The sequence below is a fragment of the Eucyclogobius newberryi genome, unplaced genomic scaffold (assembly GCF_026437365.1).
Source record: "Eucyclogobius newberryi isolate DKJ021-1_F unplaced genomic scaffold, fEucNew1.0.hap1 SCAF_11, whole genome shotgun sequence".
Taxonomy (NCBI): domain Eukaryota; kingdom Metazoa; phylum Chordata; class Actinopteri; order Gobiiformes; family Gobiidae; genus Eucyclogobius; species Eucyclogobius newberryi.
The window spans coordinates 3,002,320-3,020,369 of record NW_027315735.1 but is presented as its reverse complement, the minus strand read 5'-3'; positions in this window follow the sequence as shown (position 1 = coordinate 3,020,369).

Sequence of the window (18,050 nt, the reverse complement as noted above, 5' to 3'; positions counted from 1 at the left end):
TTTTGTTTTGACTAAATATTTAGGTAATTCTATTCTTTCTTCTTTTAAAAAAAAAAAGAAATGTTTTTCACTTACAATTTTTTTATTACACTAAGAAAGATGCTTTTTAGTGATAGAATTATTATTATTTTTTAATAATTTTTTTAGGTTTTTAGGTAAACATGAAGAAAATCCAACACTGAATTCCAGTAATTAGAATTTATTTATTTTTTTATTTGTTTTACATATTGATTGTAGCTGTGCAATTTATCAAATTGATTTAACATTTTAATTAGATTTTAGTTTGTTTTGAATGGCAATTGTTTAAAGTTTGTTTAATATAAAATAAATAAATATAAAAATAGATAAATTGCTTTCAGGCAGATCTTGCAGATGACTGATTAAAAAGACAGTGCTCACAGAAGATGTCCAACTTCTGTGATTTCAATTATATCTAGAGGAGTCACTGACAGCTCTTATTGTTTGCTGTGGAAACATGGAGCTTTAGCAGCCAAAGAACACTAGAACAAGCAGGAGGAGCAGGAGAGAAAGTGCACGTCTTTAAAGTGGCTTACGTTGAAATAAATGTATTCTTTTGTCATTTATTTAAAGCCACATCCTGTATTTTCCTGTAAATCCCTGTTTTCACCTATACTGCCCGTATTATTACCTCGTTGGCAATGTATTTTGCACTTTATATCATGCAGAGAATGACACCAACAAGGTAGTTAACATTTATTTCTTCACGTACGCCGCTATCAGCCCTGGTTTTGATCGCTTACAAATAATCAATGTCTGAAAAGTAAGATGCTAATTGCTAATCTTTTGGTTATGATCTCCTTAATCCGTCACGCAACCTTCTGTCCTCTCCGAGTGCTGACAGACTCCAATCAGACAAACACCACTGTAGGATTAGCCTCTTACCCACAAGGCATTTTCGGACTAAATAGATGTAATTTGATATTATTAACACCTCATTGTGACACGTTGAGCTGAGCGATGTTGTGCTGTTACAGGTAGAAGAGGGCAAGGTAGAGCGTGGACTGAAGGTCCAGATGGAGGGAGAGGTGATTATATGGTGGATTACTGCACTTATGGTTAGTCCCTTCTAATGCACTCTGCACACAAACAAGACTAATTACCCGCTATAAAACCCTAACCAGGTCTGGAAATGGATTGGACTAGAGCTGAAGGGTTTAAGAAAAATATCTAATTGCAATTATTTTAAGAAAGATTGCGATTAGTTTTGTGGTTCTCGTTTTAATAATAGGATTGTGTTCACAGTTCAAACACGTCCAGGAGAATTCACAAAGAGACTGCAATATGAACTGACAAACTGCATTTCCCGAGTTGTAATACAGAGCTAAACTGCTAAATGCCTTGTGCTGGACTGTGGCTGATCGATCACTGATCCACATGATGCTGGCATTGCCCTTCAGCTCAAGGAGTTCTCCAATGCAGCAGTTCATTTGTTGGCACTGCTTTGGTCCAGTTAATTGCAAGTCTGCCCCTGCTAAAGGCCATCTTTATTCTTTATAAAGGGAAACATGGCTTTCCAAAGCAATAGCAATAAGGGAAACCTTCTGTGGTTGAACCGCAAGAGATTAAACAGACGTGAACGTGAATGACGTGTGATGAATATTTGTCAAAATGAGAAACATTGTCACTTAGGCCCTGGCAGGTGTCATCTTATGTCTTTCCAGAGCATCGACACTGATGGAAAAGAGGAGAGGATTATACATATTCATCCATATTATAAATGTCCATGATCCTGTTCCTGCTGCTGATGCATGAAGATGGACTCAGTCCTTCACCTGCTGCAGATTTGTGCAACAGTCTCCACAAATAACTATTACTGGCTATATAAAGCTATTTATTTCTATTTTTGATTGTTTTATTTTTTACGTCATGTTCGGCCCAGTCTGAGTTTGACGCCCGGTTCTAATGGAAGGGAAGAGTGTTCATGTTGCAACAAAAAACACGTCTGCGTACATGTGTTTTTGCTGTATGTAGGACACCTCAGCTTCATTTGACTGAACAGTATTTATTCTTTTTGTAAGTTGTGGTTTCAAAATGTTCATACAAGCAAACTTAACGATGGTGAACTATAGAACAGTAATCTTTGTTCCACGATCGAGACTAAAGTAGATGTTCCTTTGTCAGTGCCAGTCACGCATCAGCGGCAGCAGTGGACTCGTCCTCGTGACTTTTGTCTTTGATGATGTCAGGACATGTCTGTGTGTGACAAGGAGAACTGATTCATCCTGTTCAAGTGTCTGGCCTGTTTTGTTCCTCTGCTGAAAGACAAACTCAAGTGTGTAGGAAAAAACCCAGGCACTGACAATACGGCAATCAAGATGGAACGAGACGGAATTGGAATCTTTTCTGTTTGTCGTGTGTTTGTTTGACGATCATTCACTGGACAAGAGGCACATGTTGAACTTATAGTCTATTAGTGGATAATAAAGTAGCCTTTAGTTCAAAAACAACAGCCTGGAAAACCCAGAATGACACTCTGTATTTGAATAGATCTATATCAATCTGGTCACAGTTTGCATTTCCGTGAGTTCAAAAAGGTGAATGCCACTCATGGACACACAAAAGAAAACATGAAAACATATCCAAGACTGAAAAACGTTGTGTAATTTTGCAACGAGCGAAGCATAAAACTGTCAGTGAGCTCCTTAGTTTCACACGCGTCTCGACGGGGGGAGTAAAAGGACTCAATCTTCATAAAGAATTAAAGAAGTGTGTATTCTGGATCCCAGGCAACATAAACAGTAGCTGGAGCCCGTTGAGAACATTCTTATATGTTTGGTTTCATTCACTCATATTTGATGAGTTCTACATATTTAGGCAGTTTCCCTCTCCTGAGCGCGGTTCCACCATGTGAAGTCAGGGGCTCCTCTGTGTTTTTGAAGTCCATACCACAACACACCTCAGTCTGACCGTTTTATTAACATTATTAACAACATCGTCTTTATGTCACAATGTTTTTTTTTACGAATTCTGATCATTCTAAAACTGCTCAGGAAAGGTCAAATGTTTTGTACAGATTTAAATGATTTTTGATACAGTCCTAGTTACATGCGTTATCAAGATTTCCAATAATGTTAAACAAAAACCCTTTAGACAATGGGATTTTCCATCAAATCCACACACATAAATAACAATAAATGGCGTCGACTTAGCCACACATTTTGTCACTGTTTGCAGAGAGTAATTAGTGCTCTTTTGAACGTGCCATAAAATAAGTCTTCTTTGGGTGCACGTTTTCATTTGCTCTGACCACAAACTTCAAACTTTTCTCGACCGCTCCGTAACTGTTTAAAGTGGCTCAAACGCTTCCTTCACTTCCTCATTCACATTCAGTTTGTCTCTAATCTGGGCCCGTGGTTACAGGCTGCACCTCCGCTATGACACTGCCCCATTCGCAGACATGTGTGTCACGTTACGTGTCCGTACATAGGGATACTGCTCCATCATTGGGCTGTTAGGCAGAGGTCAGGGGTCAAGTCTCTAAACACACAGCAGCACGAGCACTGAAGGGATGCTAATTGTCTGCTATGTTAACACGAGTTAGCAGTGGCTCTGTGAAGGCTTCTACTGTAGCATATTCCTGCTTTAGGGGTATTGTGTTGGTGATTACGTTTGATTATATTATGGAATATATATATATATATATATATATATATATATATATATATATATATATATAGTACAGACCAAAAGTTTGGACACACCTTCTCATTCAAAGAGTTTTCTTTATTTTCATGACTATGAACATTGTAGATTCATACTGAAGCATCAAAACTATGAATTACCACATGTGGAATTATATACTTAAAAAAAAGTGTGAAACAACTGAAAATATGACTTTGATTACTACTTCGCACATTCTTGGCATTGTCTTGATGAGCTTCAAGAGGTTGTAGGCCTGTCAATAATGACAGGTCTTATTCCAAGGTTTTTAGCTTTCATGCACAAACTCTAAAGTTTTGGGGTTTAATCTTGGATCCAACCACATTGTTTGCTTGATTATGGAAATAATAATTGAAACATTATGTGATTACTTGTGTGACAAATGACAGAGTTGTTGTAACTAGGGCTGGATGATGATGATGATGATGATGATGATGATGATGATGATAATAGTGTAATTGTGATCTGACCATCATGCTGAGATTCTCTGTTTCATGCAGCTCTAAACACAGCCATATTATTCAGAACTGATTTTTTCTCTTCGGTTATGAAGTCATTAGAGGCTTCTCTGTGTTTTTAATCCTCATTCTGACATTTTTAACATTGTGTTCATTTTCTTCCAATGATAGCACCATGTCTTAAAAGATCCCATATCATGCTATTTTCCCCGTTTCGTAGTCCACTCTAAGGGTATATTTGATCATAATAAGTGTTGTGCAACACCCATAACATAACAGTTATAAAATATCACCCATATCTTGGACCCCGCTCACAAACCCGGAAATGCAGACAGCTTAGATTGAGATCCACCCCCACCCTTTCAAAGAGCGATCTGCCTCCCCCGCCCACCCCGTGACGTAGCCTAACGTGGGCCTGCCTCCCCCGCCCACCCCGTGACGTACCCTAACGTGGGCCTGCCTCCCCCGCCCACCCCGTGACGTACCCTAACGTGGGCCTGCATCCCCTGCCCACCCCGTGACGTAGCCTAACGTGGGCCTGCATCCCCCGCCCACCCCGTGACGTAGCCTAACGTGGGCCTGCATCCCCCGCCCACCCCGTGACTTAGCCTAACGTGGGCCTGCCTCCCCCGCCCACCCCGTGACTTAGCCTAACGTGGGCCTGCATCCCCCGCCCACCCCGTGACGTAGCCTAACGTGGGCCTGCATCCCCCGCCCACCCCGTGACGTACCCTAACGTGGGCCTGCATCCCCTGCCCACCCCGTGACGTAGCCTAACGTGGGCCTGCATCCCCCGCCCACCCTGTGACGTAGCCTAACGTGGGCCTGCATCCCCCGCCCACCCCGTGACGTAGCCTAACGTGGGCCTGCCTCCCCCGCCCACCCCGTGACGTACCCTAACGTGGGCCTGCCTCCCCCGCCCACCCCGTGACGTACCCTAACGTGGGCCTGCATCCCCTGCCCACCCCGTGACGTAGCCTAACGTGGGCCTGCATCCCCCGCCCACCACGTGACGTAGCCTAACGTGGGCCTGCATCCCCCGCCCACCCCGTGACTTAGCCTAACGTGGGCCTGCATCCCCCGCCCACCCCGTGACGTAGCCTAACGTGGGCCTGCATCCCCCGCCCACCCCGTGACGTAGCCTAACGTGGGCCTGCATCCCCCGCCCACCCCGTGACGTAGCCTAACGTGGGCCTGCATCCCCCGCCCACCCCGTGACGTAGCCTAACGTGGGCCTGCATCCCCCGCCCACCCCGTGACGTAGCCTAACGTGGGCCTGCATCCCCCGCCCACCCCGTGACTTAGCCTAACGTGGGCCTGCATCCCCCGCCCACCCCGTGACGTAGCCTAACGTGGAGACGACGGGGGTGTAAACCGATAATATGGCAGATCCATGGTGTAAACAGAGGCCGAGGCTATGACACTGTGGCACATGTCAGCGGCAGCAGCAGCGCTGGAACAAAAGAAGTAGCGTTTGAAGCTCACTGTGCCTAAATAGCAGCGGTTCCTCTGGAGCATGGGCGGGGGAAGGGGGCGTGTTACAGGTACAGAGTGCTTCCTGGAGGATGGGCTGAAACAGGGAAGTGTGCTGCAGCACTCCTGTGGTGAGTAGCCCCTGTTCGTCTGCTCATCCAAGGGGAAAGATAGAGACAGATCTATAGACAAACACTGCAGGAATCAATCAAAAAAACACTTTGGGCACATATACGAGGCACCAATAGCACTGTAAGAAGGTTAAAAGCTCTGAAAAGTCGATTTTGCATGATATGGGACCTTTTAGGCTTCATGCAATTTTTGAATTAAGAATTTATCACTTAAAAATCAGCATTTTAATGATTATATAAGCTCTTATTCACTTCTAATACAGAGCCTGAACTCATACGTTTAGTGCTCGTTTCTGTGGGTTTTTCCCCTGATGTGTGGTTCTGCCCAGGTTCTGTGTGGAAGAATGAGTCATTGTATCATTGAGAAGTGATTTTAGTTTTTCCCCTCTCAACTGCACGGTCATTACAATTAAAATGTGTGTGTTTTTTTCACCACCCGTCAACAATGAAGGGTCTATTTATTCATCTCAACCTTCTCTTGTGCGCTTTTGTCACACAGTGAACGTCTTGAGGAGTGTGACAGTGAGGAAAGGTTCTTATCTTATTGAGCGTGTGGATGTAATTGGGTCATGATGAAGGCTGAACTGGTTTTAGGATTTCATTGGGGAGCTGTCCTCTTTCTTTCAGATTGTCCTGGGAGCTGGTGCCATCTGCACAAATGGCAGGCCGACTGTCAGACAAGCTTTAGAGAGTCTAAAGTAAGAAGCTACAAGGACCGATATCAATAAGTCCATCAATCCTTCAATGAAGAGTCAATACAGCACAGGTTCAGTCTTCTGTCATTCACAATCTAATGTCTTGCTTCCCATTTAGGCTTAAAAACGTATTATTGTTGACTTTATTTTGTTGATATGTTTGTTTATTTGTTTCAAGTTTATTCAGTTATTCAAAAATCAAGATTATGATTATAGTCACATAATCGTAAAGACTAAAAAAAATAAAAATCATGACACTTTTAAAAACAAAATTCCTACTCAAACCATAACAAATCTAAATTAAAGCCGCAAGCGGCATCCAGCGGCCCTCGCGGGCCGCCGGCCTTGCGACTCTGCGCTTTCGACTTAATAAAGATGGCGCCCTTATTGTGTGTTGCATTAAAAAAGAACTTGACAGACGGCGACACATTGGACATGGCCAATCCAGTGCAAATCAACACAAGTGTCAGTCAAATTTGCTGCGCCGCCGCACAGAGACCGTAGCACTTAGAATATAAATATGGATAACTTTTGATGCCCCGCTTGTGTAGATGATATTCCCTAAAGTAAAGCTTGATCGGGCTATTGCCCACGGAGGAGTTTGTTAAAGTGTGAAGCGTAAAAATGAACATTTCAAAGATTTGGCGGTTTCCCATTTCTGACATATATTTGCGGGTCCGCCACACAGAGACCGTAGCACTTAAAATCAAAATATGGAAAGTTTTGATGCCCCGCTTGTGTAGATGATATTCTCCAAATATGAACTTGATCGGACAATCGCCCTAGGAGGAGTTCGTTAAAGTGTGAAGCGTAAAAATGTGGTGATTTGAGCGATTCTGCGATTTTCCCATAAGGATAACATGGGATGTTTCTGTCATCACTACGGTTACGCCGTACAAAATATGACTTTGGATCTCATACTTTTATGATCAGGATGGCAAATTAGAATTTTGTCAAAATATCATGTCATTTGGAAAAACTCTATTGTTTATAGGCCACTCTGAAGGCCAAATAGTCAGAATTCTGGGAAACGTTTGCGGCTCCGTCGCACAGAGACCGTAAAAGTTATCCTTAAAATTTGGATAACTTTAGATGCACCACTTGTCTAGAGGACGTACACCGATTTTGAGGTTGGTGGGCAAAACGCACTAGGAAGACTTCGTTAAATTGTAAAACATAAAAATGTGGTAATTTGAGAGATTTTGTGGTTTTCCCATAGGGATAACATGGGAGGTTTCTGTCATCGCTACGACTACGCCGTAAAAAATTAGGCATTTTTGTGATTGGCTTTTGTGATTGGGACGGCAAAATAGAATTTTGGGTAAAGTTTAGACAATTTTGGTAAAACTAATTTTTGACCTTCAATGTTAATTTAAAGGTCACTCTGTAGGGGGCGCTATCGTGGCCATTTCAATTTTGTCAGCCTAAACTGGTCCAAACTAGAAAGTTTAACAACTGATTCAAATTTGGTCCTAATCGGACTGGTTTTGATCAAATGGGAGCAATTTTTAGATCTGCAATATTCCAAAATAAGTTGTCCAACTTTGCGGCTGCGCCGCACACAGACCGTAAAAGGTATCTCAAAAAATTGAATAACTTTAGATGCCCCACTTGTCCAGAGGACGTCCGCCGATTTTGAAGTCGGTGGGCAAAACGCCCTAGGAGGAGTTCGTCAAAGTTTGACGTAAACAAAATGGCTAACTCAGCTTGTTTTCATTTTCAAAGGAAGATGGCGGCCATAGGGTAAGTCTGGGGGCGTGGCCACAATAATATTTTTTTTTTGTCCTCACAAGAGGAATGTGTGTCCCGAATTTCGTAGCTTTACGCCAAAGTTGACCTCGGGGCGTCTCCCATAGGCGCAATGTATTTTGACTTTTGTCGGTGGCGCTGTCGCGCCATTTTTTAACGAAAAAAAAAATGGCCCAGAAAAAATCAAATTTTTCGCCGATTCTGAATTTTGGGCAAAGTTTGGTGAGTTTTTGAGCATGTTCAGGGGGTCAAATTGGAGCTCAAAAAGCAGAAGAACAAGAAAAATAAAAATAATAATATTTTTAGCAAAAACAATATAGCCGTTTCCACTATAACAACAAATTATACATCGTTTGAAAGCTCTAAGCCTTCCCGATGCCGCCATGGGGTGGAATCATCATTACGAGCGCTTACGCGCTCGTCACTCCCTATTCCGTCGGGATGCCCCGCCCACTACCCATAGACTTCCATTGATTTGAGCAGATACAAGCATGGCCCATGCCTGCGGCATAAATTCTCGCGTACAGGACGATGCCAGGAGTGTTTTTGGAGGAATGCAGCGCTTCGCGCTGCTGTTGTCAACAATGAGTGAATGGGCTTCGCGGTCGTCATCTCAATGTAAAGTGCTCGTTTAGTGCACACTTTTGCACGGGCTTCGCCCGTTTACAACGGTAATGTTCCATTTTCCTACTACTAATTAGTATGCACGGGGCGTGCATGAGTGGAGGAGTGCGTTAGTGAGTGTTTGGAAGTGGGCGAGCGCATCGCGTTCGATTTCGTGCGCACTACGTACGCACTTTCGCAGCCGTGCTTCGCACGGCCTTACGAGATTAATAGGCCTCTCGCCAGCTTGTGGCGCTCGGGCCTAATTAAAGGACACATTCTGCATTCATTGTATTGATATTAACCTGTAAACATGCTCTGAAATAACTCTGATTCGTCATCATGTTTCAGAACTTAAAGGACAATTATTATGCATTATTTATGTTCTTATTTGCCTTTAAACATGCTCTTATCTTAGTTTGGAGTGTTTTTGACGCTCGGAGGGGAGAGGACTTTCTAACCAGGATTCATTAAACTAGTGTGAATGAAACTAAATGCTACTCCAGGTATGTTTTGATGAGGTAACATTGTTAGAACATGATTAAAAACTCAAAAGTACATTTTGTTTTTCTGCTGAAAGTGAGTGAGGTGATCCCTCATCAGGATTTGTGTTAGTATATCTATGGTAGCATAGAGAATTGTCATGAAGAAACCAACAAAAGCTAGCTTGCCACAGACGTAATGTAAGCATGTGTGCAGTAGAGCCTGCAGGCGGGCTCTGCCACTTAAAAGGTTGATTTTGATTGTGTCAGCTGTCACTCTGACCTCGCCTACGTCCAGTCCCCCGGTTTGTTGTCCCTCGTCACACTTTGTCTTCAAGTGGTAAAGAAAATGTAGTTTTGTCAACAAGTTGAACCGTCTAAATGTTTAAGGTGTTGGTGGCTGGTTTGAGCCTGTTTGTTTGCCAGCTCTGGGATGTTTGTGGCTGTGCTGGGTGTATCCGAGCCGTGTGTTCCAGTGATACATGCATCATGCCCTGACTTCAGGTTTGTGGTCAAAGCGCAGCCTGGTCAAATTACTAATCCATCTGTTTATTTGGTGCCACTGACATGTCCTGGAGGTGTCATTGCCATCTTGTTATTGGTTCCCATGAGAAACAACTTTGAACAAGATAGACTTTGATTTGTTTCAACCAATGTCAATGGGTGAAAATGGACTACAAAGGAAAACTAACAGCTTAATTATTTCAAGATAAACCAATTTAAATAAATGTTAAAATTTGACAACTTCAAACTTGCCTCAGTCTACTCAACAACAATGGGTATGCTTCATTCTGACTTGTCCTGAGCATATCTGAGGTGACGTTGTTCGCTTACTTATGATGATTTGATACCACTAATGTTAAAATGAACTACCACACTCTGCCACTCATGCAAGGCATTTGATGGCAGAAAAGCCCAGAATGAGTTTGCTCGGTGTGCACATTGTTAACAATTGCAGAGGCATTCAAGTTTGAGAGAAGCCAGCGCTCGGACCTCAGTTCTTTTAGCTGTTTGTAGTCGATGGTCCGACTAGTTTCAGGGCAAAGATGAACTGAGTTTGGTTGTTTGGCGCACACAGAGTTCTCTGTGCATTAAACATAGTCACTGTGAGCTGCTGGTGACAATCTCAATGGTATCACTCACAGTTTTCAGCCAGTTCTGCCTTGCACTGCTCTGAGTGGTTTTGTCTTCTCCTGCGCTTGGCCATCCACGCTGAATCATGATGAAAACAGGCCTTAATGTCGTGTCTTTGGCTTGTACAGTCAGAGTCCTGTTCTCCGGAGCACTAGAAGGTCAATCCAGTTTGGAGACGGCGGCAGCAGAAGTCCTCTCAGGCTGTGGCGTGCTTGGACCACCTCCAGATCGCCCATTCATTAAGGTTATTGGATCAAAGCGGACAGCAATACAATAGTGGCATGGTGTTCACAGCTCCACACCGTGCCCAAGCTAAATATAACAGGCTAATGTCACTCAACACAACCGCACTTACTTTCATACTGCTTAACAAATAAAGGAAGTGAATACTTAAGAAACACAGTGTGCATTTGATTATTGAAGCAAATGTTTTGGAAAAGCAATAATGTGGAACAAAAAGATGCTGATAGATTTTTGTGAGTTCATTAGCCATAAATCAATGGCTATTCAAAAGGTGGATCATATGCCACCTCTTTGTCGGAGATAGTGCTCTTTAAATTGATCTATCTCACTATCCATGGACACTCAAAAATGAAATGCTGACCCTAATACATAATGTATATCTCACTGAAGTGGCATTCCCCAGGGCTTAACGGGAGTCTAATCCTGCTTAAGGCCCTAAACACACTGCACACGTTTTCACGCGTAAGTTCACAAAACCACTGCCGTGCGTCAATGCAGGGACAACACCAATGCTTAAGGATGGCAAAAAGAATGCGTCCAAATCTGGCCAATTGTATGCATTAGTGGGGCAAAAATAGACGTGCATTGAATCTTAAGGCCTAAGCTTTCATCATCTGGGGGCGAGTGGGTCAGCTTCTCCCTGGATCCTACTTCAGGCATGCAATATATTCTGCTCAATAGTTTCATTTCTTGCCACAGATTAAAAAGAAATTGCAACTGAATCAGGGTTTTTAAATGTCAGACATAAAGCGCAGACCACAGACATGAGAGTTTTAGCTAATGCACATTTACCTCAGCTTTTTATTGTCTTATAGCTGTTGTCGGTGTAATCCCTCATTCGTCCAGGCGTGTTCCATAGTAGAAAAAACTTCAGTTGTAGTCATCTTGACTCAGTTAGAAAAAATAGACGTTTCGACTCTCATCCAAGAGAGAAAGACTAACAACTCTTTCTACTTCAGGAAGGCTCTGCCCAATGGGCGGGTCTTACCACAGAACAGTATAAATATCGGAGTTCTCGATCTAAATTCTTTTATTGACAATGACTCTTGGATGAGAGTCGAAACGTCTATTTTTTCTAACTGAGTCCAGATGACTACAACTTAAGCTTTTTCTACTATCTTATAGCTGTTGTTTGATGGTTATTTAGACATTGGTACAAACAGTGACCTTGAACAGTTATTGGATACTTGTTTCTGATTTATGTGTTTTTCCCCTTGAATCCCATCACTGCATTCATGATTCTGACTCTTCGTCGAACCCAGAGATGTTACACAGGGTTCATGACCCCACTTCCTGTTAATGCCAGTAGAGGAGGGCACTAATCTGCATATAAGAAGATTAGCTGAAGGCATGACATCACAGAGCATGACTGCAAACATACACGCTCACCATGTTTGCTACGGTCAGTAGGCCAAAAGGTAAAAAGTTCAGGAGTACCTTGTAATAGCGACATGGTTTAGTAAAATGTTGAGAATAGACTCAAGATATTGTCATTTTATGTTGGACAGAAGCTTATATAACTGCGCCGCTTTCTTGTTTGCAATGTACGGCAATATCCAAATCACAAGAAACGAAATGTATTGCAATAACACTCTCTTACTTTCTTTTCCAAAGCATTGGCTCTCACTCTCACTGTAACTCAGGGCACACGATTGGTGTCAAAACACTTCAAAACCAAGCTTTGATCTTACATTTTGGTGAGATTTTTGGAAATTATAGCCTGGAAAAAGTTTGTACAAAGAGACATGTTTTTATAAAGAGACTGGAGAGTGGTCTCAGGACCGCAGGATGGACAGATGGAGCAATTCATCTGAAAATGGCGAGGAAACAGGACGAATAAAAGCATGCAGAGCAGAGCAGACGTCATCAAACACTACACTATAGATAGGGAGCTTACAGTGATATTTGAGAGATGTCATTTTACCAACTAAATGCAGATAAATGGCTATTTTTACTGATACAAAAAATAATAATAAATTGGGGGGAAAACATGTTTAAAAATGTAAAATATCTGAAAAAGATGAATAGGTTTGGTCCTAATATAATGATCACATTCTATAACAAGCTGGTGGACAGAAATGAAAATGCATGCATATATTCTCTTTATTCATTTATTTAGTTTTATTGTCTGTTTTACTGTGTTCATGGCCTGAGCTTTGATGCCCAAGTAAATAGATCTAAAATTGAGATGGACGGAGCTTTCAATCATCTTCAGAAAGTCTATGGGGAAAATGAAATGGAAATACCAAGCTACTCTTTCTTGCACCTGACTAGACCGTGCACTTGCCTGCCTAGAATGTTCTCGATGACACAATTACTCCTTTCTTACGTAAATTATGCAACGGAAACAATACCTAAGCTTTGTAGCATTCCAGACCTCAGTGCTAATAGATGTTGTGAAAGCCAAGCAGCTCGGCGTTCCTCTTTAAAGCCTGGAGCTCTCCGGTTGCTGCGTGGTTGTGAGAGGCCAGGTCTTGTGCGCAGGTCTTGCAAGTAACAAGGAGAACTATGTTTCTAAGTGAAGGCTTTATTTTGTTGCTGCGCTGGGGTCAGTTTCATGACAAGATTTCTTTTAAAATATCTTGTATCTTAGGCGTTCGTTCACAAACATCCAATTATTAGTTTCAGTCCATGTTCTTGGAGCGTTTCCTTGACTTTGATCCAGTTGATATGGCAAGAAAACCTCTTAAGGGTTACTCGAGCTTTCTTTGAAACAGAACGGATATATTCACAGTTCATGGAGAGAATAATAAAATGCTATTCAAACTTCACCTTTTAAAGTGTGTCATATTTCCTGAACAGACATTTGCTTTACTCTAGCTTTAAAACTCATTATTTTACGTCCAATATCTTCTAACTTTGATAACCATGTCTCTTATACCGTAAAAGTCGGCCGCATCAACTAAATTTACATTTATTTTTTTACATCTATAGGTTGTTCCTGTATATAAGTCGCAGGTGTCCACGCTGTAACATGAGATACTTACACAGATGGTACATGGTAGTGATGCACAACCCGGGTTGTCTTTTGACCCGCGGGTCCTGCGGGTCACCCGCGGATCTGGGCGGATTATAAAATCCACTAATCCAAACCACTACTGTCTTCATGTCTCATGTCCCTTTGCTCAGTTTCTATTTTGAAATCACTGTTTCATTGTCTCTCCTATTTAGTTTGCGTCATCCCCTTCCTTATTTACCAGATAGTCTTTTCTTTGTCTCAAGCCTGCAGTCTTTATATTGAGTGTCTGTTCATTTATGTCCTTCGGAGTTGAATATTCTAAACTGCCTTTTTTGAGTCTGGGTCTGTTTTTTGAGCCAAATCTTGTACTATCCTTTATCTGTGTAGGTCTTCCTCCACATCTGGCTCTGTTCCTGAAGTGTTCTTCTACAGTGTGTCAAACTCTTGCGCTTGCTGCTAGAGCGCCCCTAGAGGCCGTTAGTTGTCTATAAATTAGCCACATGGTTGTTTAGGCCACAGGGTTCAAAGCATGTGAAAAAAGGTAGCATTTTATAGTCATAATTTTACAGTAATGGGATTAGGGATTAGGTGTCTGCTGCCCCCTACTGGCTAATAAAAGGAATAAAGCATTTTGAATAGAAAATCGGCAGCATAGCTATTTAAAATATGATGTTATAAATAGATGTGGATAGATAGAAGGCAATTGCTTAAAATATAAAGTAATGATTATTTAACAGTTCAAAGGTATAAAATATATGTTGCATACATACATGTGCCTGCTCTTATAGGTTAACAAATCAGTATTAACTCTTAAGTGAACAAAAGCCTGCTCCAGCTCTCTCCTCACTATTTAAGATTCTGTCTGTTGCTGTCTGGATATTAGGAAGGGGCCCGGCCTGAGAAATCCCTGCATTTGAAAAAGCTTCCCCAGGGGCCGGTAGACACATGGGCTCTCTTTGTTTAGGCCCAGAGCGGAGGGAGAGAGGCTGGGACTCAAATATTGCAGAGGAGGATGTGTGCTCTGATAGATGTACATGTTCAGTGGGAAAGGGTTGTAGTAGAAGCCAAACACACACACAAGACTACAACAACAGTAACAGTTTGGTTAGTGTTTGTTTTTAAAGGGGACACATTATGCAAAATCAACTTTAATAAGCTTTGAACCTTGTTACTATAGTGTTTCTTCATCATTAGTTTACTCAAGTTGTATTTTGATTCCTGTATGTTTAAGTAATCTTGTGTTTACCTGGAACGGAGGCTCAAATGCTCAGAAAATTCTTCTTCTTTCGACCAACCCCTGTCCCCGCCCACATCCTGTGCATAGTGATCACAATATGTCTCCTTTTATAATGTGGAAATGATCTTATTTTGAAAGAATGTACACAAATATACTTCCCACGTCATCAAGTTAAAGCTTTTGTCTACAGGGGGACTTGGAATGATTTCTGATTTGAAAAGAACGGCATTTACATAAACATAGCATTTCACTGCTTTGGGAATATTTTGAAGGGATGATTTTGGACATAAATATCCTCAAAATGAAAAAGTGTAATAATAATCATTGACAATAGACTGGTAAACAGATATTAGACCTAATGAATAACCAAATCACCATTACTCAATTTAGGGGGACAAGATGTTTATGGGGTACTTGAGACAAAGTGTTGTGAACCACTGCGTTAGCCAAACTCGAGTTATTACTGTAATGGAACTGGTGTGACGTTTTGAGTTCGGTGGCATCCTGATTTTTAGACTCACAATGAGACTTCCCATTGCTAGAGAGTTCCCTTTAAAAAAAAGAGAACCAAAACAAGAGATTAAGATGAGTACTGTGAATGGTATTTCTGGGGTAAATCCACTCTCCAAACACTGCCACTTCTGCTCTCAGAACATTCAGGAAATGTCCTCAGATGTGTGTAATCAGACTTATCAAGAGCCAAGGGAAGCCCCAGACACGGAAACTAGCTCCGGGTGTTAGAATTCAGTCATTCTTAACAAAATAAGCAATCTACTCAGTCTGTCTGGCCAGTGTTTGGTCTTAAAGGCAAAGATATGTGATTAGGCCTGTACCATAATGACTATATCGACATTTCGTTCAACATATGATAGAACAAAACAGTAGTATTATTTAGACTGTAGTTTGTTGAATAATTAACATCTACGACAAATTAGAGATAATAGCATTAACTATTACAGTGTTTAATTGTGAACTGGCCACATTTCTAACACTTGTAAAAAGCTTATTTAGAGTTATTGCGTCGGTGTTATAAAGTACTTTAGATTTGAACTTTTATATCGTGATATACAGTAGTTCTCTTTTTATTGGTGGCATTTTTTGATGTTTTGATGCTTTTGCAGATGATTGACTGTTGCATATTTTGTTACCTTGTCAGTTAGACATAATTCACATAGACAAACAATGAAGAAGCAGATGTCAGATGTGGCATTGACATCTTGTCTTACAGAGCTAGTATGAGGTTTATTTGCTCTACTGAAAATGTATTCTAAAAGCTCATTTTTCCTGATCAGTTTGTTTTTCCTCCTGACAGACTTTGGGCAGCTCACTCACTGGGACGTGATGTAGCCTAGTCGTCTCTTGTCAGTGGATTTAGATTTAGGCTTTGGCGTGGTCTGCCTGTCAGTAGAGGTGGGACGATAGTGACATCTGCAGTTTGACTTCTTTAGAACACTATCCCAGGTGTGAGGGAGTAAAAATGCCCCCTTGTCTCGGTTTATAGTCTTGTGAGGATGTTTCCCTATTTCAATTGCCTCATTAATCCAAAAGATGTTTGTTGTCCTTGTCCTCGTGACGTTTACTACATCCCAGTGCATAATGTGGGACATTCGAGGGCTGTTTTCATCTTTGTGGAGGCAAAATGCCATTTGTGAGTGGAGGAAAAGCGTCAAACCTCTTTTTATCCATTAACATTGTCAATTTATAAATGAAGGGTCACAGGGATATTTATTTAACTTCAGTTGTTGGTTGGTTTTCAATACAACATGTTATAATTGGTTGATTCTGGATGTTTTAATTTCTCCAGATTTTCTGTCCCATGGGATGAGAGAAAGTAGAGACATTCCGCAACATCACAACATCAAGTAGTAACAAGCTCATGCACCACCATGTTTGCACTACAGGCAGAAGGATTGTTTTTTGTGTGGTCACTTTGCTCTCTCAACATGTCTTAACTGTCCAATCTGCTCCTAAATATGTTTTATTCCATCATTGAATCCACTTCATCCATTGATTTCTCTGGGACATTGTAACTTTAAAAACATGCATTTTTCCTCCAGAGTCATAAAGAACAGCCCTTAAAGTAGCACCCACACACCAAACATGGTTTTCATGGAACTTGCATAAGGATTTGTTGATATCTAATTCAAAGTCAGATTTATTCAAGTTTTAACCCAAAAAATGGGGCAAAATTAGAATGTTTACAAAGAATTTGGTTAGATCTAGTTTCCTCAAATGCTAAATAACGTTATCCAAAATCTCCTCAGCAAATGTTTTTGCATATCTGTCACCAAAATTAACCCAGGAATGTGAACTTGGCTGTCAATTTTTTCAGATTTAAATGTTCCAAATATGTGACATTTTTGTCAAATTTTAAACACGTAAATGCCATATTTATCTATGAAAACACGATTTGATGAAAAAGCTGCAATCCATTTTTTTCCGTACATTTATGTACGTTAACCACACAATGAGTTTCTAATTGTTGTCTTGAAATTTAAGATTTTTCCCTATTCACCTGCAGAATCTCACCATAACAAAGTACCAAATCAAAGAGCTATTTAAAACAGTGTCCTAAATGAAATATGTGTCCAAATATGTTAGTTGTTGGCATCTGGCTCTAGAATCATCTGCACTAGTCGATGTTTTCACATGCTGGAGCGTGGCCCGTGCTTTTATACTTGTTAAAGGGTTTTAAAGGCCTCCTGACATCAGAAACCTGTTCTCCATACAAGTGCACCTGCCGACAGGGACAGCTGTGGACCACTGCAGCTACAGGACCGAGCAGAGGCAATCCATCCCAGCATGCAACGAATGAATGATTTATTATTTCATGGTCAATGTACATTTCATGCTGTGTTTTTACAGCTGGTCTATTTATTTAAGGAGTGAGAGTGTGGGTTTTCATTGTCGGTAATATTTCATGATATGTAAATTATATACAGTATTTAGTGCATGTTATGAGCTGCGGGTGAGTCATATGTTGTGTAAGGGTTCCCACGCTGCTCTCTCAGGACTCACTGCCACATTCAAGCTTTCCTCACACTCCAGCCAGAGCAGAGGCTGTGTTTGCCATTAAAGTGTGAAGGAAAAGAAATATACTGTATGATACTTATTCAAAATGTTTTTTTAAGTCACACCGTAAGTTTACACAAAATGCTTATCCTCACACCTATCACAAGGCTTGGTGATGGGTCACTGGGTGCTC